At 48.5% G+C, this 25,200-nt stretch overlaps 1 protein-coding gene across 1 annotated transcript in view; it reads right to left on the bottom strand.

Moving 5' to 3' along the window:
• LOC142499124 (methanethiol oxidase-like) overlaps nt 1–24,032 on the bottom strand; it is a 97,002-nt gene extending 72,970 nt beyond the window's left edge. Inside the window, exon 1 of the mRNA XM_075608059.1 lies at nt 23,989–24,032. The gene's annotated coding sequence lies outside the window, so the exon portion shown is untranslated. The remainder of the gene's footprint in view (nt 1–23,988) is intronic.
• Nucleotides 24,033–25,200: the final 1,168 nt, after the last annotated feature.

Raw genomic sequence — 25,200 nt, 5'->3', positions numbered from 1 at the left:
GGGGGAGGGAAGAGGGTGGGGGAGGGGGGGTTAGGGAAGGCGTTCCCAATCTCGTCCGGAGTCTCTTTGTAAGTGACAAAAAGAGAAAAAGAGAAGGCTGGTGCGCTCCCTATTTATTTAGGCTTGTGATAATGCCTGTGCGGTAATGTGTAACCAAAGAAAGGGTAGTGTATACTTGCCCTTGTTGTTTTCTGCAGCTGGACCAGTAGAGAAGATAAAGCCCGGAATCTTCTTGTAGTTGCAGTGGAGATGGAGGGTTGGTCAGCGCACGGGATTTTGCTCAGAAATTGAGATAAAATGATATGGAACACAGAATTAGTGTTTTAGGTAGCCAAACAGAACAATGGAGAGTTAAAAAGTTTTTCTTTAAAATTTTGTAAAATAAACAGATAAAATTCTTTAAGAAATAAATAAAATTGGAGATGCACATGCGCGGCAGGTTGGAGATGGAAGTGTAAACGCACAGCTCCTCCAACCGCCGGCAAATAATAGCGATTAAACAACATTAAAACCAAACCTGGACATTCTAAAACTAGCGCTAGAAACATCTAACACACTCCAGATCATTATCTGAAACCGGAGGAGGGATGGCAGCGACTAGGCAAAAAAACCCGGCGCAAATCCGATGTGAGGGCCTACTTCACCGGCCAGGGCAAGACCGGAGCAGCCGAAATGTCAGCAATGTCGGACTCAGACTCGGCACAAGATATGGACGGAGCCGCGCGCTGCGGCGGGCCAGTCCCGCATAATAAAAAAAGAGATCTCCCGCTTACTTGTGGACCTGAAAACATTTTTTAGGGGAGAAGTAGAGGGGCTACGAAAAGACATTCTCCAAATTGGTACAAGAACGCAGGAACTGGAGGAACAGATGGAGGATAGCTCCAAGCGGCACCAGGAGACGCACTTGCGGGTCCAGGCCCTGGAGGACAGAATAACAGACATGGAGTCCCGCCAAGAGGATAGTGAAAATAGGGACAGGAGGAACAATCTGCGGGTCCGGGGCATCCCAGAGGAAATTCTGGACCCGGAGGCCCTGTTGACCCGATGGATGGCATCTATTCTCCCAGGCAAGCCAGAGTCTGACCTGAGGATGGATAGGTGCCATAGGGCGCTACGATCACGTCCGCTGCCAACGAACCCCCCTAGAGATGTTATTCTGAGGCTTCATTACTTTTCAATAAAGGAGGAGGTGAGCAGGATCGCCAGGGCCACCCCACACATCACATTTGAAGGCATTACACTCACAGTGTATCAAGATATATCCCCCCTCACATTAGCAAGGAGGAGAGCGGTGGGCCACATAACTAAAGAACTCAGGGATCGGGAGATCCGATACCGGTGGGCATTCCCATTTGCCCTAGTAGCCATAAAAAATGGCCGGCCACATGTACTAAAGCACCTGTCGGAGGGGGTGAGCTTCTTGAAGAAGCTGGGGGTCAGAGGGACCTCAGACTCCGCTTCTCGGGGAGCCCAAGAGGAGCAACCAAAGGAAGTGCCACCTCCCCAAAAGAAAAAAGACAAGAGAAGGCGGGGGGGGGGGGGGGGGGGGAGGGGCTGGCAAAAGCCCCTGAACATTCAAAGTTGCTAAAGTTAAGAAAGTTCTGAAAGTTTTAAGGCGCTGTAGTTTCCCCAGTTTATCCCCCTGAAACCGTCACTCAGTGTGGGCAGCATTGGAGGACAATAGAGCAAGACAAGGAGGCTCAGGAGATTGAAACTAGCCCAAACGTCTTTTGCCACGTTTCTGCTTTGTCACCAAAATGGCTACCCCGGGCTTACCTGCAGCAGAAGAAGGAGCCGAAGCGCGGGGACTCCAATGGCGGCCAAGTTCTCGGCGGGAACAAATGCTCCGGGAGAGGGACCCGCCCTGAGACCCGCCTGTGGATACGCCTTCTTCCCTTTGGAGCTGCCTCTAAATGCGACTGCCTCGCCCAGTCTGACGACATCACTGATCTGGATCTCGCGAGAGTGGGAGCTCGTTCGGGCAGACCGGAAACAGCGGAAGTGAGGTGGAAAGGCCGGATGTCTCGTGGACCCGGAAGTGAACTAGTCCTCCCTGGTGGGGGTACGCGAATTCCGCCGCTGGGGAGAGACACGGGTTGGGGCAGCGGTCGGAAGTGGGCGAAGCACAGGACACATGGAGAGCGGCAGATATCGACATAAGAGGGGAATGGCATTGGGGTAGAGAGCAGAGGAAAACCGGCTGATAGAGAGATTTAGACGGAGCAAATATGCTAGCGCCCTTACAAAGGGGAGGGGGTCCTGGCTAAGGGACTCATAGATCTAAATGAGGAGGGAGGAGGGGCGAGGACCGTAAGGGGCACTTAGAGTAGGAGTAGCAGGGGTAGTTTGGGGGGGGAGGGAGGGAGGGTGGAGATAGTCATAGATAAAGTTGGGGATAGTTTAAAAGATAGTACTCAGGTTTTGGTTACCTTTAAATGCCGGCGGGGGGGGGGGGGGGGAGGCGGCAGGTTGCCACTCTACCTGCAGGCATGTACGTCGAAACCAGGGATGGGGACTTGGACAGTTTCCCTGGCAAAGACCCGGTTATTCATGGCAGAGATGGTGGGCCATGGAACTGGATCGGGAGGGAGGGAGGTCCAGAGAGAGAAGATCTTTACCGGGCAATGAACCCGAGGTCCAAAGAGACCAACACGGTTCTTTGTGTGTTTATGTGTGTTATGTATATGTGTTTTTTCCTCATGTTTTGTCCCTTCCTTACCCTAGCCCCAAAAGGTGAAAGACAAGAGAAGTTCTACGGGTGCCAGCACTACGGCTCACCAGTCCGTCAAGGGATTCTAGATCTGGGTAAGCGTAAGAATGATTATAAATCACGACTCAGCACACACCACAGTATGCGATGGCGGTAACTTTTTTATCACAAAATGCCAAGGGGCTCAATAGTCCACATAAGAGGAGGGTCGCATTTGCGGAGTTTAAAAGGAGAAGAGCCGACGTGGTCTTCTTGCAGGAGACCCACTTTAGTTCTAGAAACAGTCCAAAATTCCTAGACTCACACTTCCGACAGATATACTTATCCTCAGGTGAGGAAAAAAAAAAGGAGTAGCTATTCTGATACATAACAAGACCCCATTCCAGGTTGTAAAGATCTAACGAGATCCTAAGGGACGATTCATTGTCTTGGTGGGACTCCTCAAACAGTCTAGAATTACACTGGCCTGTATATACGCACCCAGTGAAGGGTAACAGTACTTCTATGACACATTTTTCCAGAAGATACAGCAGTGGGCAGAGGGACACATAGTCTTGGGGGGAGACTTCAATACAGTCATGGACCCGAGAGTGGATCGCTCATCGTCCCAACATCTCCAGAGGAGAGAGGGCAATATCCCTTAGTGAAGGGTCTAAAACAACTGGGGTTGGTAGACATATGGAGAGAGCAACACCAAGGAGACCGTAGTTACTCCTTTTACTCCCATCCCCATGACAGCTACAGTAGGATTGACCGCTTCTTTGTATCTGGTAGAATGGTCCCACAAATAGCCGACACAAGTATACATGATATTACATGGTCGGATCATGCATCAATAGAGCTAAGATGCAGCCAAATTGGATTTGCTAAGCCGGGAGCAAACTGGAAGCTAAACGAATCTATAATTAAAACACCGGATATACAGAAACAAGTCAAAGCCGAAATTTCAAACTATTTTCAGACAAACGAAGGCAGTGTGGAATCCCATTCTATGTTATGGGAGGCTCACAAGGCCACAATACGAGGGGTACTAATTGGCATAGCAGCGGGTAGAAAAAAAAAAAAGAAAGCTAAATTAACTCAGCTATATCAAAGGTTACACGAGCTCTCTATACTACATAACCGGACAGGTAGAGATGAGACATTGAAGGAGATGAAGGATGTTAGGATTGAACTAAATCTCCTCCTTACCTCCAGAGCTGAGAAAGACATGAGTTGGACACGGAGGAAGTTTTATGAGAAAGCTAATAAACCGGATACTATGCTAGCCACCAGACTCCGCAATCGGAAACCAAATTTTAATATTCATTCTATTAAGACAGCAGGGGGACAGATCTCCTCCAACCCTAAAGTTATAGTGGGGGAGTTTGCGAAATTCTACGCACAGCTATACAATGGGGAGAAGGTGGTTCATAACGCTAAGACAAGCAGTAAACTGCGGAAATTCTTAGCGGACGCAGCCCTACCAAAATTGACCAAATTAGAGCGAGAGGCAATCCAATGCGACTTTACAGGGGAGGAATTGGCGGCGGTAGTAAAAAACCTAAAAGCATCAAAAGCCCCGGGCCCGGACGGGTTCTCCAATCTGTATTATAAAAAATTTATCGGAGTCTTAGCTCCGCACATGCTCCAGCTGTTTAATGGAGTACTAACAGGAGAGCCGTTCACGGGACAGATGCTCCAGGCGTCGATCTCGGTAATTCATAAAGGGGATAAAGATTCCACAAATTGCCAGAGCTATCGGCCAATATCACTAATTAATACAGATGTTAAAATCTACTCTAAATTACTGGCCAACAGATTGAGTGTCATCCTGCCGAGGCTAATCCATCCGGATCAAGTTGGCTTCATTACTAATAGACAAGCGGCCGACAATACTAGGAGGATTGTGGACATAATAGACTTTATAGGAACCAACGAGATCCGAAGCGTAGCCTTAAGACTAGATGCGGAGAAGGCCTTTGACAGGATTTACTGGCCATACCTAGAGTCCACGCTTGGAGCATTTGGGTTTGGAGGCATATTTCGGCAGGCAGTCAAAGCATTATATTCCGCACCAGCAGCTAAGGTGGTCCACCAGGGGTTCCCCTCGGATTTATTCCCAATTAAAAGTGGCACGAAACAGGGGTGCCCGCTTTCGCCCCTGTTATTCGCCCTATGCATTGAGCCACTTGCAGCACAAATCCGGAACAACGCTGATATCTCTGGAGTACAAATCTACTCCCAGGAACACAAAGTGGCTTTGTACGTAGATGACATAATTCTAACTCTCACTAAGCCGCTCATCTCGCTACCTAATCTGTTCGAGCTTCTAGAGCGTTTTGCCCAGATCTCTGGATTTAAAATAAACCAGACTAAATCAGAGGCTTTAAGCTTTAACTTACCCAGAGAGATGGAGAAGCTGATAGAACTCAATTTTGAGTTTAAGTGGCGTCCTACATCCATGAAATACTTAGGAGTGCACATCACGAAAAAAGTAGGCTCTCTATATCAGGCTATTTATCCCAGCCTGCTGAGGACTCTCAAAAAAGAGCTGCAGGAGTGGATGGCATATGTTATTTCTTGGTTAGGGAGAATATACAGCGTCAAGATGAATATCCTTCCCTGAATTCTATATCTGTTCCAAACTCTCCCGATAGCCGTGGTACGAGCGGACATTACAGGGCTTCAAAAATCAATCTCACATTTTATTTGGAATGGTAAAAAAACACGGATTAAGGTAAAATTGCTGCAGAAAACTAAGGAAGCTGGTGGTCTGGCGGTTCCGAGCGTCATATCCTACTACAAAGCGGCGCAGTTGTGCCAGATTACGCAGTGGCATGGAGATCCGGAGCTCAGGCGGTGGGTGGCGCTGGAGAGGGAGATGTGCGCCCCGCTTGAGCTCAAGGACCTGATCTGGTACCCGAGGACACGGGTGAGGGATGTTCTCGTTCCACTGACCTCTGTTCTCAACTCACTCTCGGTTTGGGAGGCTAGTAAAGGTAATCGCTCGATAACCTCCAAATACACACTTATTGCTCCCTTATATGGCAATCCAGATTTTGCTCCAGGTTTGGCAAACAAGAGCTTTCTGAAATGGCGCAAATTGGGGATTAGACGATTGAAGGACCTGGAGGGTAGTGGCAAGATTAAATCCTTTGAGCAATTACAGTCGGAAACAGACATACCTAAAACTGAATTTTTGAGATACCTCCAGGTTCGGGCATACTACAACACACACCTGGTGAGACCACCGTTAACGAATTTTGAACAGCTCTGCGTGCGCGGTGCAGACACGCGGGGACTGATCTCTGCCTTATACAGAGGGGTGGTTAGTACTGACTCGAACAGGACAGACAAACCCCGTTTTATGGTACAGTGGGAGGAGGATTTGCAGGACACATTAGAGGACGAGGACTGGTCTGCAGTGTTTAAAGCTGCAGCTAGTAGCTCCATTTGTACGACATTAAAGGAGAACTCATATAAGGTACTGTGACGTTGGTACCTCACCCCAGTTAGATTAGCAAAATTCACCCCGGGCTCTTCCCCGTTCTGCCCTAGGTAGTGCGGGGAACAGGGGGATTTGGTTCACATGCTGTGGTCTTGCCCGAAAATAGTGCCTGTCTGGACCCAGATCCGTGATTGGCTGCAGCGGATCTTTTTGGGGCTCAAAATTCAGCTGGACCCATGGCTATTTTTATTAGGCAAACCAACAAATGATGTATCTAGATCGTGTAACAAGCTGATAGCACACTTTGCCACAGCCATGAGGTGTGAGACCGCAGCATTGTGGAATCAGAATGCGATTCCTTCTATAGATAAAATCAGAAACAGAATTTGGTTCATATGCCGAATGGAGAAGTTAACGAGTTTAGTTAACGATTCGGGTGATAAATTCGAAAAGGTCTGGTCATTATGGTTGGCCCAGACGGATATTCAGCGGGTGAATGGTGCACAATATGGCTTTAATAGATTTAGGTGAGTTCTCCTTGGATGGGTGGCTGGGAGCTAGTTATGACGGACAGACGGAAGGGACCCCCCCGGGGCTGTGTGATGCACTAAATAAATCCGAACAGGACGTGGCAGTGGAGTTATCCCGAGGACCTTTGTAAGGTAGAGACGGGCAAAGCGCTAGCAGCAAGGAGGCATAGCACCCGAAGACAAGCTAAGGATGGTTATTCTTCACCGATTCCTTCCCCCCCCCCTTCCCTCCCTGCCCACCCTCCTCGCCTTCCCCCCCCCTTGTTCTTTTTTTTCTCCCGTGTCGTCATTGGTATGTTGTTGTCTTGTCCTGTTGTCTCCCCACCGTGTGTTTGTTTTATGTAGTTTGTCCTAGACAGTTCGGTATATACTACGAATAATCTACAACATCCTGTACGTCCATGCTTGTATGCAAAAAAAACTAATAAAGACAAAGTTGAAAATAAATAAATAAAATTGTGTGGTTATTGAGCTATTTGTGTGCAGATCGAAAATGCCAATGCCAACTTTAGTAAATACAAGATTGGAACTATACAGCATGTAATTCGACTTGGGGGTAAGTGAAATAAAAATAAAAATGAAATAAAAATAAGTGGTATACTGTATTTGGGTGACTAGCGGGCTTCTATATGCTTGGATAGCCTGCTGTTAGTCAGGGGTTAAAGGGGTAATGAGGCTGGTTTGCAATGTATAATTCCGTGAGGGAAAGACTGCATATTATACATTGCAAACCAGCCTCATTACCCCTTTAACCCCTGACTAACAGCAGGCTATCCAAGCATATAGAAGCCCGCTAGTCACCCACATACAGTATACCACTTATTTTTATTTCATTTTTATTTTTATTTCACTTACCCCCAAGTCGAATTACATGCTGTATAGTTCCAATCTTGTATTTACTAAAGTTGGCATTGGCATTTTCGATCTGCACACAAATAGCTCAATAACCACACCATTTTATTTATTTCTTAAAGAATTTTATCTGTTAATTTTAAAGAAAAACTTTTTAACTCTCCATTGTTCTGTTTGGCTACCTAAAACACTAATTCTGTGTTCCATATCATTTTATCTCTCTGTAAGTGGATTGGCCACCACCAGCTCTCTTTATTATAGCTCTCCCTTGTACTGGGGTTGTGAAATCCCCTTTCGCTCCCACCTACCGATATGGGGGGGGGGGTCTACGTCCGGTTTCTACGTCCACTCTGTCCTTTTCGCTACGCATCCAAGGAGAACTCATTTTGTCCTATCAAAGCCACATGGTGGCATTGCTCAGCCCCGGGATATCTGTCTGGGCTAGCCACGGTAGCCAGACCTTTTGGAATTTTGAGCCAGTGTCGTTAACCAGACTTGTTAACTTTTCCATCTGGCATACGAACCAACACATGTTCCAAATTTAGAGAATGTTAGGGACACATTGTATATGATAAGGGGAGTGTGTCGCCCTGTTGCAGGGTACATGCAACCACACGCGCGGGTTCCCTTGATAAGGCTTATTTATTGAGCCTTAAAACATACAGCACACAAAAAGAAAATAGCTTCTCATCAGCAGACAAAAAGAAAATAGCTTCTTCAGCAGACAAAATAAAATAGCTTCTCTTTTGCATGCATGACTGTTGCAGGGTACATGCAACTACACACGCGGGTTTCTTGACAAGGCTTATTTATTTAGCCTTGCAAAATATACAGCACACAAAACAAAATAGCTTTTCATCAGCAACAAAAGGAAAATGGCTTTTCTTCAGCAGACAGACAAAAACAGTTTCTCTTTAGCAGACAGTGTATATGGCAGTTGCCCTTTTCTATGCAGGGGACAGACAGTTCACAATTCATCTACTTTTCTAATCAGACCTTGTATCAGGAAATCTCTCAGCAGCTTATTCCTCTCTCCTCAACCGACAGCCTCCATGTGTCTACAGCCTGGGTTTTAACACACCTTGATTAGGCAGCTGGGATCCGCCTGTGACGGGAGCTTTGTGACAGGCTGTAATTTACACACAAATATATATAAAAGATCATATATATTTATAACTGGGTCTGAACTGGGACGAGACTTAGATATGATAAAATATAATTTATTCCTTGATAAAGGTGAACACATCAGATATACAAATAACAGGCAAAATATAGACACTTACTTAAAATGGAAATGATGAAGCAGTCATATCTGGACTGGCAGTTCATACAGCACTCTTCATAGTCATCAAGACACCAAAGACATGAAAGACCTCTGGCATGAAGACATTGCATAGCGTTTCTCTCAGCAATCAAGATGGTATAGAACAGACAGAGGATAAAGGGTTGACCACAGATTATATACCTTTTGTGGCCCTATCCTTAACCTCAAGTACAGTGGATTGGTTTTCAATTAACTCTAGCCACTCATTAACGTGGGAACACAATTTGATACATGCCCCCCTACTAGCTGGTACATGCGCAGTAGAGCTCTGGGGTCTCATTTCTGTAACCCCTCCTCTGCATCAGGAATGCCAGCTAGTCTACCAGATTGGATTCCTGGCAGGAAATTCTTTGTTGTGAGGTGTGAACTGGAACACTTGAAGACTGCTCTGGTTTGAGTAATCTCCGCCCTCATGTAAACAGTAGAGGTGACAAAATCCTTTGAAACATACTTAAGTCCTAGACATTGGGTCGCCTTTCTGGCCATATGCTACCCTGGTATGCAAAGGAATTTCCTCTGGGTTTTACCCATACATTGAAACACAGTATGAAAGATAAAACATATACATATTAAAATATCCGGTTCCGTTAGGTCCAGCAGGTCCAAACTTCCCAGTTCTCAATGCCTGAACTGGGACACCCTATGGTCCAATTTGCAACTTGCTACGACCTTCGGAACCGGAGATACACAACTACACTTAAAACCGTTTCACATTTTAATACAAAAATCTCCGCTGTAAATTAAATCACGTTTTTTCACTAAATCCCCATTGAAAACAACGGGCTTCGCCGCCATAGACTTTCAATGGCAAACCGCCGCCGTTGGCGGCTTTGGGAATCCGCCGCCATAGACTTTCAACAGGGCGACGCCGCCGTTGAAGTCAATGGGGGTTTTCCGCCATAGCCGGTCAATGGGGTTTGGCCGCCATTGGAGTCTATGGGAAAAGTCCCGAACTTTCAAGGGGGTCCATACTCCGTCGGGTTGGTCCAAGAGGGTCAAGGATGGTTCTGCAGCGATGCCAGAGCAGTGGCTACAGATACCCCAAACCCTGATCCTCTGGGCCCTCTGGAACCGGAGCTATGGATTACCAAATTTCAGCTTTTGACACTTAGCCGTTTTCTTGAGCTGTTTCTGCCGCCGCCATTGGAACCTATGGCGCGACCCGCTCTTCTCGGTTCGACCCTTATCGGGGTCCAGGATACGGGGACCCGGTTGTGATCGAGTGGGGGGAGGTCTAGGAACTAGGGGCAGAAAGAAATTTATTTCTAGGTGCTCTAGAACTGTTTATTCCCACGCCACTTGTCGTTGAACTTGGCTAATCAGTGATCAAAGCTCTCCTATTGAAAATGTATCCGCTTTGCGGTTAAGCGGTTTGGATGGCAGCCAACTCGTTCCTGGAAAGCTCCTTCGAGGATTTCCATTGAAGTCAATGAGCCCATTGACTTACAATGGGAAACCGCCGCTCCTCCTCTCGGACGCCATCTGCTGGTCTTCTCAGGAAACAGGACCCAAACAACAAGATTCACCATTGAAACACATGGAGCTCAATGGCGGCCTATGGGAACCTGCAAAATGGTGCCTGAAAAGGCGGGAAAATTACACAAAGGGCTATAATCCCTAAACAACTATTAACCCTTGTGCTCCCGGATGGATCCTAGTGTGTGTGTGATGCAGACACTGATATAACAATAAAACAGGGGATCAGTGGAATATACATTTTCAGGTTATGACAAGGGTTAAATCACATTTCTGGGCCTCAGCCCAGTTAACCCCTTGTCTCCCTGGTGGGGTTAGAGGGTGGCCAATTGGGGTGTAACCCCTTTAATCCCGGGCCAAATCCTCTTCATCGTCACACCTCTCCTGCTCAATGGGTGCCTGGTGCCCCAGTTGCCTCCCCCAGGCACTGGGGTACCACTGGCGCCCTTGAAGCACTCAATAAGTCCTGAGGGGTTGGCCTGGCAAAATTTTCCTCCGGCATTGTCCAGTACATTGTCCTGGCCACAGTGGATTGTAATGTCCAGATCCTGTGGAGCAGGGCTCCACCGTGGCTGCCGGGCATTCTCCTTTGCCTCCCTCTGCCCCCCACCCAGTGCCTTGTGAACCAAGTCCATGGTGAAGGGGCCCCGTTGCAGACCAGGCTGCACACTGCCCAGAGACTGGCATGTTTCTGCACCTGCAGGAGACCAGCTATCCCGCACCTTTCCTGTCGCTTTCCTGTCAACTTTCCTGTCGCTTTCCTGTCAACCAAGTCGCTTTCCTGTCGCTTTCCTGTCAACCAAGTCTGGGAAAGAGCAATGTCACTATCCTGTAGGGACCCTACCTGCTCTGACCCTGTGCCCACCTGTAGCTGCTCTGCTATACTCCTGACTCTCCTCCCTGGCTGCCTATCTACCCACAGCCCCTCCTTTGGGAACCCAGGGGAATCTGTCAGAGGGGTAACTCCTGGCCAGTCAGAACAAGGGACCTTCTGCCTACCTAGCCCATCCCTAGCTTCTGCCAGCTGCCTAACACCCCACTGACCTCCTATCTCCCCCTGCCCCAGAGTGTCTCCCTGCCTAGCCTCCCCTAGGCCCAGCACCTCAGCCTGCTGCTTACCTCCCTGGTCCCCGCAGAGACTGCCGCCTTCGTTGGTCCCAACTGCAGGGGGACTGGAGTGGCTGCCACCAGCAACATCTGGGCCGCAGCAGCGCCCGGGGTTGGCACAGGAGAAACGATGCAGGACCGGGGTCCCAGGTCTTTGTGGAGAAACACAGCTCCATGCAAACCAGGTAACATAACCCCCTCCCGCAATCCCTGTCCCTCCCCCCACTCAGAAAGGGCTCCGTCACTTTGCCAGAATCGCGGCTCTTCTGCCGCTGCCGCCGCCATAGGCGAGCCCCGGGTAGCTGCCGCAGCAGTACCCGGCGGTGATGCAGGGTCGCCGGCGTGGATTGTGGGGCTCCGGTCATCACTGGGAATCGCCGACTCCGCCAAACCGTGTGAAACACCAACCTCCCGCACACCCCAACCCTCCCCCAAATAAAATTGCCGCCGGCAGGATGCCGGAGTGGCGGCTTCTTCTCTGCCGCCGCCAGTTCTCCGCCGGGATCCAGTGAATGGCCACTGCTCTACGCCGCTGTTGCTGATGCAACCCGTCCAGGTTCTCCAGGAGACGTCCCGAGGAGGGTTGTCGCCCCGGCTGGGCGGGAGCCATTAGAGGACGTCGCTAACTGGGTCATCTTTTCCGCAGCTCATGAGCACTGGCCCTGAGGGGCTTCTTCGCCCAACCGCGCATGGTCAGGGCACTGGGCATTATTGTGGCCCATTTGTTGGCAGTGACGCAGCGGCTGCCGGGGCTTCTCCGCCACCGGTGGACTAACCCCAGCAAGGGGCAACGGAGTCCAGAGCGGAGTCGCCAGAGCACTGGGCTCTGGGAGGGGGTAAGTGGGTCGGGACAACGCCAGCCCCAGGAGCTCGTTCCGCTCCGCCTGGGACCACATCCCTCCCCATGCAGACAACAGTGAGAGCTCTTCCAGGGAAAATGGGCTGGCTGCCGCAGCGGCCGTTACCTCTCCGGCTGCAAAACTCTCGGGGTCTCCGTGATCACCCGCTCCCTCCACAAGTCTCTGCCGTCCCGGAGCTGGGTCCATTCCCTGTTCTCCGGGCGGTTTGATGGTTACAGCAGCTGCAGCTGTGGATCTTTGCTCAGCCTGCCGGGTTTCATGCTCACCGATTGCTGTCTCTCTCTCAGCCTTGCTGGCTGCTGGTCCCCGCGCCGACTTGATGTACTCCTCCAGTCTCGGTGCCTGGCTCCAGTCAGACGGATGGCCGGCACTTTGGTTCTGGAGGCAATGCTTCTCACAAGTAGGGGAACAGTGAGGAGATGCCATATCTCGTGTTATATGTTGTACACTGTGTGTTCAATATCTTTAGTCCCAGGAACTCGCAATTACCATCGAGTTCCCACTATATTACAGTATCCCGCAGAACACTAGTAATACAGGTCCAGTTCAATCCCACCGCTGCCACCAGTTAATATACAAGCCTGTGACGGGAGCTTTGTGACAGGCTGTAATTTACACACAAATATATATAAAAGATAATATATATTTATAACTGGGTCTGAACTGGGACAAGACTTAGATATGATAAAATATAATTTATTCCTTGATAAAGGTGAACACATCAGATATACAAATAACAGGCAAAATATAGACAATTACTTAAAATGGAAATGATGAAGCAGTCATATCTGGACTGGCAGTTCATACAGCACTCTTCATAGTCATCAAGACACCAAAGACATGAAAGACCTCTGGCATGAAGACATTGCATAGCGTTTCTCTCAGCAATCAAGATGGTATAGAACAGACAGAGGATAAAGGGTTGACCACAGATTATATACCTTTTGTGGCCCTATCCTTAACCTCAAGTACAGTGGATTGGTTTTCAATTAACTCTAGCCACTCATTAACGTGGGAACACAATTTGATACATGCCCCCCTGCTAGCTGGTACATGCACAGTAGAGCTCTGGGGTCTCATTTCTGTAACCCCTCCTCTGCATCAGGAATGCCAGCTAGTCTACCAGATTGGATTCCTGGCAGGAAATTCTTTGTTGTGAGGTGTGAACTGGAACACTTGAAGACTGCTCTGGTTTGAGTAATCTCCGCCCTCATGTAAACAGTAGAGGTGACAAAATCCTTTGAAACATACTTAAATCCTAGACATTGGGTCACCTTTCTGGCCATATGCTACCCTGGTATGCAAAGGAATTTCCTCTGGGTTTTACCCATACATTGAAACACAGTATGAAAGATAAAACATAAACATATTAAAATATCCGGTTCCGTTAGGTCCAGCAGGTCCAAACTTCCCAGTTCTCAATGCCGGAACTGGGACACCCTATGGTCCAATTTGCGACTTGCTACGACCTTCGGAACCGGAGATACACAAATACACTTTAAACCATTTCACATTTTAATACAAAAATCTCCGCTGTAAATTAAATCACGGTTTTTCACTAAATCCCCATTGAAAACAACGGGCTTCGCCGCCATAGACTTTCAATGGCAAACCACCGCCGTTGGCAGCTATGGGAATCCGCCGCTATAGACTTTCAACGGGGCGACGCCGCCGTTGAAGTCAATGGGGGTTTTCCGCCATAGCCGGTCAATGGGGTTTGGCCGCCATTGGAGTCTATGGGAAAAGTCCCGAACTTTCAAGGGGGTCCATACTCCGTCGGGTTGGTCCAAGAGGGTTAAGGATGGTTCTGCAGCGATGCCGGAGCAGTGCCTACAGATACCCCAAACCCTGATCCTCTGGGCCCTCTGGAACCGGAGCTATGGATTACCAAATTTCAGCTTTTGACACAGCCGTTTTCTTGAGCTGTTTCTGCCGCCGCCATTGGAACCTATGGCGCGACCCGCTCTTCTCGGTTCGACCCTTATCGGGGTCCAGGATACGGGGACCCGGTTGTGGTCGAGTGGGGGGAGGTCTAGGAACTAGGGGCAGAAAGAAATTTATTTCTAGGTGCTCTAGAACTGTTTATTCCCACGCCACTTGTCGTTGAACTTGGCTAATCAGTGATCAAAGCTCTCCTATTGAAAATGTATCCGCTTTGCGGTTAAGCGGTTTGGATGGCAGCCAACTCGTTCCTGGAAAGCTCCTTCGAGGATTTCCATTGAAGTCAATGAGCCCATTGACTTACAATGGGAAACAGCCGCTCCTCCTCTCGGACGCCATCTGCTGGTCTTCTCAGGAAACAGGACCCAAACAGCAAGATTCACCATTGAAACACATGGAGCTCAATGGCGGCCTATGGGAACCTGCAAAATGGTGCCTGAAAAGGCGGGAAAATTACACAAAGGGCTATAATCCCTAAACAACTATTAACCCTTGTGCTGCCGGATGGATCCTAGTGTGTGTGATGCAGACACTGATATAACAATAAAACAGAGGAACAGTGGAATATACATTTTCAGGTTATGACAAGGGTTAAATCACATTTCTGGGCCTCAGCCCAGTTAACCCCTTGTCTCCCTGGTGGGGTTAGAGGGTGGCCAATTGGGGTGTAACCCCTTTAATCCCGGGCCAAATCCTCCCCATCGTCACACCAACTAATTGTCCTGAGGTTCCCAGCTGAAGTTAACCTAGTCAGTGCTGCACTGCAGACTAGACATAGGTTTTCCAGGCATATAACTGGTGGCTTTTGCTTACCCTGTCACATTCCTCCCCTGTTAGTGTGTGGCTGGGGCTACGCACGGCTGAAGCCCGACCATCCACCCCTTCTCTAGAAAAGAAGTCAGCATTTGCGTTCTCTTTTTCCAGCCTATGCTGAATCTCAAATGAGAAGGGTTGGAGGGCCATATACCACCTAGTCAATCTAGCATTGGAATCCTTCATGCTATTTAACCACTTCAGTGGAGCATGATCCGTTACCAAAGTAAAATGGACTCCTGCCAGATAATGCCTCAAAGCCTCGATTGCCCACTTTACTGCGAGGCACTCTTTCTCAATCACTGAGTAATTTTTTTCCCTTGGGAACAATTTCCTACTCAGGAAAAGGATAGGATGTTCAACTCCCTCAAATTGTTGTGACAACACTGCCCCTAGCCCTATCTCTGATGCATCTGTTTGCACTATAAAAGGGCTGTTGAAGTCTGGGCGTCTAAGGATGGGACCCTCTGATAGACACCTTTTTATGTCCTCAAAGGCTCTCTGACAATCCCTTGACCACACCACTTGTGTAGGGGCACACTTTTTTGTGAGGTCCGTTAAAGGGGCTGCCACTTCCGAATAGTTGGGGATGAACTGCCGGTTGTACCCTGCTAAACCCAGCAGAGAGCGTACCTGCGTTTTTGTTTGGGGGGTCAGAACTTCTTTCAGGGCAGCTACCTTGTCAGCTAGTGGCCTTACTTTTCCACCTCCCACTGCATACCCTAAGTATTTGGTTTCCGCTTTACCCAAGGCACATTTCTTAGGGTTGGCTGTAAGCCCTGCCTCTCTTAGAGATTTGAGGACCGCTTTCAGCCTATTTAGATGGGCCCGCAAGTGTTTACTATAAATGACAATGTCATCTAGGTAGGCTGCGGCATAAGTCCTATGGGGCCTCAGTGCCTTATCCATGAGTCTCTGAAATGTGGCTGGGGCTCCATGCAGTCCAAATGGCATTGTCACAAACTGGTATAAACCCATGGGAGTGGCAAAGGCTGTTTTGCATTTGGACTTTTCCTCTAACGGTATTTGCCAGTATCCTTTTGTCAAGTCCAACGTGGATATATATTCCGCGTTACCAAGGGCGTCAATTAATTCGGCCACCCTTGGATATGCGTCAAACTTGGATACCGCATTGACCTTTCGGAGGTCCACACAAAATCTTACCTTCCCGTCGGGTTTAGGGACCATAATTAGTGGACTACACCACTCACTGCATGATTCCTCAATCACTCCTATGTGTAACTTTTCTTGTACCTCCTTCTCTACCAGAGCCCTACGACTTTCAGGCAACCTATAAGGACGGGAACGTACTTTTACCCCAGGTGCTGTCTCGATTGCATGGGAAATTAAGTTAGTTTGTCCTGGTAAGTCAGAAAAAGCATCCTGGAATTGAGTAATTATTGCTAACAAGTCCCCTTTTTGTTCAGAGGACAACTGTTTACCCATTGGGATTTTATCGTCACTCACAATGTTCTCCCGTGGAGGCTGAGGACCCAAGTCTGTTTCCTTCTCCACCAGGTGGATGAATAGAGACCGCTGCATCTTCCAGGGTTTCAGCAAGTTCACATGGTAAATTTGTTTACCCTTCCTGGACCCTGGTTGAGCGATCTCGTAATCCACATCACCCGTACGGCGGAGTACTTCGAATGGGTCCTGCCATTTGGCCAGGAGTTTACTCTCGCAACTGGGTAACAATAACATCACCTGGTCTCCTGGGTGAAACACTCTCATGCGAGCATTCTGATTGTAATGTCTCTCCTGACTGTCCTGGGCTGATCTAAGATTCTCCCTGGCAAAATGGCCGACCACATCTAGGCGCTTCCTAAGGTCTAGTACATTTTGCAGGGTATTCTCAGAAGGGGACTGCTGTTCCTCCCAGGACTCCTTTAGGAGGTCTAGGATACCCCGGGGTTGGCGGCCATAGAGCAATTAAAATGGAGAGAATCCCGTGGAGGCCTGTGGGACTTCCCACTCTGCAAACAGCAGAAAAGGGAGAAGTTCATCCCAGGCTCTCTTCTCTGAATCTACAAATTTCCTCAGCATCCCTTTTAGAGTTCGGTTAAATCTTTCCACCAATCCGTCAGTCTGTGGATGGTAGACCGATGTCCGAACAGACTTGACCTCTAGTAACTTTAAGACATCTTGCATCAGTTTAGCCATGAAATTTGTACCTTGGTCTGTCAACATAACCTGGGGAAGTCCAACCCGTGAGAACAGTTCCAACAACTTGTTGGCTACTTGCTTCGCTGTTGCTGTTCTCAGGGGGAACGCCTCAGGATATCTTGTCGCATAATCAACTATGACAAGGATAAACCTGTGTCCTTTCGCAGAAGGTTCTAGAGGTCCTACCAAGTCTACCCCAATCCTCTCAAAGGGAACTGACACCAAGGGTAGAGGAACCAAAGGGGCTGGTTTTTGGACTAGTTAACTGGCACTCCGGACATGCTGCACATAGCTTAGCAATATCACTATGCATCCCTGGCCAATAGAATCGGGATGAAATACGGTCCAATGTTTTATCCCTGCCCAGGTGACCACCCCAAGGGACAGTATGGGCTAGAGTGAACACAGATTTAACAAACGCCTTGGGAAGCAATATCTGTCTGGTGACCTCCCCTGTTTGTGTCTGCCTATTCACCCTATATAGGATATCCTTTGATAGCTCAAAATGGGGGAATACTATCACCCCTTGTGCATCTAAAATCTGTTCATCAATTTTCACCACCTTGTCATACTGTCTAGCAAGGGCTGGGTCTTCCCTTTGCTTCTGGCGAAAGTCAGGTAGGTACAGGTCTGGTAAATCTCCAGGGCCCATATCCCCCTCCCTTTGGCCATCCCCAGCCATCACTTGTGACCTCTGACTACTAGAATGGTCAACTTGAGACCCAGATTTCTGCAACCAGTCCTGTTTGTCCAAGCGTCTTTGCTTCCGAGTCTTTTGAACCCGGTGTCTACTGGGAAAAAGGTCTGCCGAGAAGGGGAACAGTTTGCCAGGGTTCTCCTGAGCCCTAGAAGGAGGCTCCTCGTGAAAGACTGGGGACATTAGGTCCGAAAAGAAAGGCCAGTCCCGTCCGAGCACAACGGGGGCAGGGAGCCAAGGAGCGACTCCTACTTCAAGGTAAGCCTCTTGACCTTTTACCTGTAGCCGGATTTTGGCTGTCGGATAGCGTTTTACATCGCCGTGTATACATTCTATGCTCCATGGGGAGTTAAAAGAACACACGTTAGGCGGTAACAGTTCCTGGAGGACCAGAGATTTCCCAGAGCCCGAATCTACAAGGGCCTGGACGGTTTTTCCCCCAATCAGGGCTGGAAGTAGCCAGGGCTTGTCATTTTCCTTAGTAAAAGCCGAGGCGACGGTTCTGCTGAATGAACAATCCATCAGTGGACAGTCCACATACCGGTGGCCTTGTTCTCCGCAGGCGGAACATGGAGAGGGTTCCCTCACAGGAGGTGGCTGTGGATAGCGCTCCGCTGGACCAGTTACTGGAGACCAGGCATCTGGTGGGTCCTGCGGGCAACGTCCTCGGAAGTTCCTCTCACTTTGCGACGAGCCGACATCCGGAAGGAGATGAGGGTCTCTACAGGGACCAGCATTTGGACTCCGTCCTTGCTGGAACGACTGCTCCTTCCGTTGGACTTGGCAGTTCCGTGACGGGCCATAGGTTACCCATTGATCCGACCTCCCTCTTTGGGCGTCCGCAAGTACCGGTGGAGTCCGGTCCAGGACACTCGCCTGCTGCTCAGCCCCAAGGAAGTTCTCCACGAGTCGGACTGCCGAAGCTAGGGTTTCAGCTGCGTGGCGTTTTACCCACGAGCGTGCGGAAGGGGGTATTATTTGTAGAAATTGTTCCAAAACCACCTGCTCAAGAATTGCCTCCTTAGTGCACTCCTCGGGTTGTATCCAGCGCGTTCATAAGTCCAATAATCGCTGAGCGAGGACCCGGGGTCTCATCTTAGCGGTGTACTTCATGTTCCGGAACTGCTGCCGGTAGGTCTCTGTGGTCAGACCTAAGCGATCCAGTATGGCGGCTTTAACTTGTCGGTAGTCCATGGCCTGATCTGCTGGGAGACCCTGATATGAGGCCTGGGCTTCTCCTATGAGGAGCGGGGCCAAAGCAGTTGCCCAGCGATCTGTAGCCCAGCCCTGAGCTTTGGCAACTCTTTCAAAAGTCAGTAAAAAAGCCTCTGGATCCTCGTCCGGAGCCATTTTCCTCAGGAGTACCGGGGGTTTGCTTGCAAGTTCTGGACTGGCAGACCCCTGGAATTGGGTCAACAGCTTGGCAATCCACTCATCCTGTGCTGTTTGTAGTCTTTCATCTCTCTCCGCTTGCAGCCGGGACTGCTCGCACAGAAACGCTTTCAAAATTTCTTCCATTCTTGTGTGTGTGTGTGTGTGTGTGTGTGTGTGTGTGTGTGTGTGTGTGTGTGTGTGTGTGTGTGTGTGTGTGTGTGTGTGTGGCCCTTTAACTGCAGGAGCCTTTTGAAAAAAATCAATTCTCACTTCTTGACACCATATGTTGCAGAGTACATGCAACTACACACGCGGGTTTCTTGACAAGGCTTATTTATTTAGCCTTGCAAAATATACAGCACACAAAACAAAAATAGCTTTTCATCAGCAACAAAAGGAAAATGGCTTTTCTTCAGCAGACAGACAAAAACAGTTTCTCTTTAGCAGACAGTGTATATGGCAGTTGCCCTTTTCTATGCAGGGGACAGACAGTTACAATTCATCTACTTTTCTAATCAGACCTTGTATCAGGAAATCTCTCAGCAGCTTACTCCTCTCTCCTCAACTGACAGCCTCCATGTGTCTACAGCCTGGGTTTTAACACACCTTGATTAGGCAGCTGGGATCCAACTAATTGTCCTGAGGTTCCCAGCTGAAGTTAACCTAGTCAGTGCTGCACTGCAGACTAGACATTTCTTTTCCAGGCATATAACTGGTGGCTTTTGTTTACCCTGTCACAATGACACAGACAGTTCATCACATATGTACTTTGCAACACAGACCTTACAGCAGTAATCTATTCAGTATTTTCAGTCCTGTCTCCTGACCAGCTAGCTCCCATGTGTGTGTAGCCTGGGGGTTTTAAACACCTTGATTATGCAGCTTGGGTCAGACTAATTAAGCAGCCCTTCTCCACTGAAAGTTAACCTCGTCCCTGCTGCACTGCAAACTTAGACATATGTTTGCCAGGTATATGGCTGGTGACGTTCATTTACCCTGTCACATGCCCCCTCTTGGATGGCCACTGATTCCTATAAGGGGCTAATTGCTATATGGGGTTATCCGTGTGAGCTCACTCAGGTTTCCCCCCTCCTCTTTCGACCCAGTGATGTATGATGTCACCATCAGGAGTGTGACAGAAGGGGGTGCAGGGACCAGCATATTAAAGGTTAAGAGAAAAAGCGCAGGGACAAGCAATAGTGTAATAAAGTTAATTCAGGGTAACAAACAATATAAAAACAGGAATGCCCGTACAGGAAATTACATCTTTATTGAATATAACAAAAGTTTATAGCTCCAATGCTCGTTCAGGACGCTCCGTTATCCGCTCATGCGCACGCCCATCTGCGTTGCTGCTGAAAGCAGCGAGGATGAAAACAGATGATCTCGCGCGGAGGAGAGAAACAGCGCTTTGGTAAGTTCCCTTCGTGCGTCCCTAGCACGGGTGAAAGCGCTGCGGAATAGGCGGCTTTCTCCCCTGACCCGATGGGAGAAGAACTCTATTCCTTCCAAGCTGGATCAGCGGAGAACGTGCATCAGCATGGGGATTGTATCCACTCCAACGCAACATCCGAGAGAGAGACCGCTAAATCTCAGCGCGCCGCGTGACCGAGACGTTCCACACTGCCTTCATGGGGAAAATTTCCCACAATGCCTGATGCGTTTCGTGGAGCCAGTCCACTTCTTCAGAGGTGTGTCCTTTTACCAGACAGTAGGTTTCCTGGTAAAACATTTTATAAATAGTGTGTTTGTGCGTACAGAGGGGGTCTGCAGAGTGTGTGTGAAGGCTGCACAGTGTGTTTGTGTTTATAGAGTGGGGTGGGGCTGCTGTGTGTATCTATATATATCTATAGATATCTGCAGTGTGAGTGTATATAGAGGTGCTTAAATATAGGAACAATTTTATTTTAATAAAAAAAATCTATATAACTATCCTAAAGTGTCTATTATTTATGAAAAAAGTCTACATTTAGCCTATAATAGTAATAATCCCCTCAGAACAGGGCATTACAGGCCAATAATGCCTGGCTGGGTTGCCATGGCTTCTCTCGGGCCTTAAACTCTTCCAGCAAGGGCATTATTGGCCAGTAATCCCTGTTCTGAGGGGATTATTACTTAAATAACACGATTGCGTGTCCCTGCGTTTTCTCTGTCTCTGTATGCGCTTCCTGAGACCTGCCGCGGGACAGTCACACACGGACGTAATCTCTGATGAGCCAGCAGGCCTTTCAAACCGATATCATTTTTTCAATTTTTCATAATAACACTTTCTTTTTACGACGATTTGTTTATTCATATTTCATTGGACACTTTTTTTTCTTCTCTTTTTTGGGATCTTGGCAGACTTAGAACTAATTTATTGTATATATAGCCTGGATCTCTCCTCCCTCCCCACCCCTCCTCAACCCCACTCTATTCATATATCTCCATCTCTCCTTCCTTCACCTCTTCTCACACGAACTACTTTATTACCTGCACCCTCGGACACCACATAGCTATATCGCCTGCACTAACACACCCCCCTACAAATCCTCCTCACACATTGTCTTTCTATCCATGCTTCTCCTCCTTGCTTCTGGGGATATCTCTCCCAATCCTGGTCCCTGCCTTACTCCTACATACTCTCATCCTCTTCTGCCAAATGCAACTTCTACTCCTTCGGGTGTCAACTCCTCTAACCTCATACCCATCCCCTGCTACTCTCCCTCCTCTCTCCCATTCTCCTGTGCCCTTTGGAATGCTCGCTCCCTTTGCCTCGGCCATGTTTAGCGCTTGCTTGCGGAAGCGCGCTGAGGCGTGCTCCCGCTCAGCACTGAGCCCCAACAGCCGCAATTAGAGTGGCTTTAGTAGGGGCTCGCCTTCGCTTCTGCAAGCGCGTGGAAGCGTAGGTCTTAAGGGAATTTAAAATTCCCCCGCTTGCCGGTGCGACAGGCCGGTCACGTGAGCGGTTCGTCCAATGAGGGCGAACCAGCTCTGTGACGCAATTGGCCCGCCCCCGGTCTGCCCCCTGTTGCCGGGCAAGCAACCGCAAGGCCAGGGAAAGGTCCTCGCTCCTCAGCACGCCAGCGATAAGCCTGGCCGAGGCCTAACAAGTTCCTCTCTGTGCATGACTTCTTTCTCTCTCTCACTCTCTGCTCCTATTTGCTATTACTGAGACCTTGCTCACTCAGTCTGACTCTGCTCTGGAAGCTGCCCTCTCCTATGGTGGCCTTTCCTTCTCCCACACTCCGCGCCCTGATGGCAGGGGTGGAGGTGTGAGTATCCTGCTCTCCTCTATCTGCCGCTACTGTACCCTTCCTATTCCTCCCTCTCTTGCTTTTCCCTCTTTTGAGGATCACACTGTCCAGATTTTCTCTCCTCTCCCTGTCCATGTGGCGGTCATCCATCGCCTACCTACCTCAACTGCCATATTGATGACCCCTCTCTCGCTTGGGCTTCCTGCTTTCTCTCTCTAACCTCTACTTTTGTCCTTCAACAGTGGACTGCAGTCAGCACCCACAAAGATGGCCTCTACCTAGACCTGGTTTTCACTAAAAACTTTTTTCTCTCTAATTTCTCCATTTCCCCCTTTCCTCTCTCTGACCATCACCTCATCTCATTCTCTCTCTCTTGCTTCTCCCCTTCTCCATCTCGTTTCTGCAGAGACCTGCGCTCTATTAACCTACCAGCTTTTGATTCCACTTTACGCTCCTCTCTCTCCTGTCTCAGCCCTGCTCCAGACCCTGACAACCTGGTCAGGAACTACAACTCTGCCCTATCCTCCTCTCTTGATCTACATGCCCCGCTTTCTCTCCACCGTTCTCGCCCTTTGAACCCAGACCCTGGCTAAATTCCCACACGCACATGCTGCGTTCCTGCTCTCGTTCATCTGAACGCCTCTGGAGGAAATCTCACACTCTCGCAGACTTCCTTCACTACAAATTTATGCTATCCTGTTACAACTCTGCCTTCTCTCAGGTTAAACAAACCTACTTTTCTTCACTAATCAACACGCACAAGTCTAATCCACACCGACTCTTCTCTGTCTTTGACTCCCTACTCAGACCACCCTCTGCTGCCTGTTCTTCTAACTCCATTTCACCTCAGGACTTTGCCGACTATTTCAAGGAAAAAGTAGAATCCATACGTCAGGCCATCCCTTCTGTATCCTCCTACCATCCTACACCTCTTCCTAACTCTCCTCCTGCATTCCTTGACTCTTTATCTGCTGTCTCAGAGGAGGATATGTCACTGCTGATCTCCTCTTCTCCCTCTACCACCTGCCCTCTTGATAATCCCTACGCTCACACACATTTAACTCATCCCTCTACTCTGGTACCTTTCCCTCTTCCTTCAAACACGCAACAGTTATACCATTACTCGAAAACAGCAAGCTTGACCGTACCCGTCTTTCTAACTATCGACCTGTCTCACTCCTGCCTTTTGCCTCTAAACTCCTTGAACGTCTGGTATTCTCTCACTTGCTCCATTTTCTCACCACCTATTCTCTCGTAGATCCTCTACAATCTGGCTTCCGCACTGCTCACTCCACTGAAACAACCACACGAAAATAACTAATGACCTCCATGCTGCCAAGAACAGAGGTCATTACACTCTGCTCATATTACTCGACCTCTCTGCAGCATTTCATACCGTGGACCACCCTCTTCTCCTCCACATTCTCCATACTCTTGGCATTGGTAACAAAGCTCTATCCTGGATCTCTGCTTACCTGTCCCATCGTACTTTCTTTATTCAAACCAAATAAGCTTTATTGGCATGAGGAAAGAACATTTCAGTATTGCCAAAACATGAATAATGAATACAATTAATTGTCCCTGTAGGAACGAGAGGTACACGGGAGTTGAGAGAGTAAGGGACACTATTAACAGTGATGATCCCAAGAGGATCAGATAGAGTCCCCTTTTGACTTAGCACTCACTCAATGCCGGAAAGAGAGAGAATGTGCTTTTACGAAAAGGATTTGTGCTGGAAAAAATAAATAGTGATTCCCACCACCCCATAAATAGATTCGCATACACCGGTGCAAAACTCGTGCCCAGTGCCGTACCCCTCTGTTGTAGATAAAATGTGCGGTCAAATAAGAAATAATTGTGTGTCAATAAATAATTAATGGCATCCAAGATGAATGATGTGTGATAATGATTGCTATCTGGACCTCCGATGAAGTGCTCAACAGCTGCCACCCCCTGATCATGTCTAATAATTGAGTAGAGGGACGTAACGTCCATGGTTACCCAAATCGATTGTGGGCTCCAATTCACATTTTTTAATTTCCCAATGAGGTCCCCTGAATCCAACAGAAATGAGGGTAAATTTTTAACAAAGGGTTGTAGAAATTGATCAATGTATTTGGATAAACCATCTCCCAAAGATCCAATAGACGAGATGATTGGTCTCCCCGGGGGGTCGACCAATGTCTTATGGACCTTTGGGAGATGGTAGAAGACCGGTATAATTGGGTTCGGATTCCACAGAAATGCAACTTCAGTTTTGTTTAATACCTGTGTTATTTCCCCCACTTCTAACAAGTCTTTGTATGACCTCAAAAACCTCTCTGTAGGGTCATTTGGTAGTGCAGAGTAGGTAGTGGCATCCCCAAGTTGCCGCAGGGCTTCTTTGAGGTAGCCAGCCCTACTCTGCACCACCACGGCTCCTCCCTTGTCGGCGTTCTTTATGACGATTTTGGAGTTTTTCTGCAAAGACAATAATGCCTGCTTCTCTTTGTGGTTTAAGTTATGTTTACCCACATTAGATAGGGAATAGCCCTCTGCCAAAATGCGCAGGTCCCTAATGACTACATTTTCGAACGTCGTCAAGAAAGGACCCTTGGAGAATTGTGGATCAAATACAGAACCCTTTTTGAGGGTAGACCTCCAATTGCTGAATTCTGGAATAACAATCTGGTCAGATGAAACATTGT

This window comes from Ascaphus truei, chromosome 7 (assembly GCF_040206685.1).
Source record: "Ascaphus truei isolate aAscTru1 chromosome 7, aAscTru1.hap1, whole genome shotgun sequence".
In the NCBI taxonomy this organism is placed as follows: Eukaryota; Metazoa; Chordata; class Amphibia; order Anura; family Ascaphidae; genus Ascaphus; species Ascaphus truei.
Note: the sequence above shows the minus strand (reverse complement) of the source record. Positions and strands in the feature narration are given on the sequence as shown.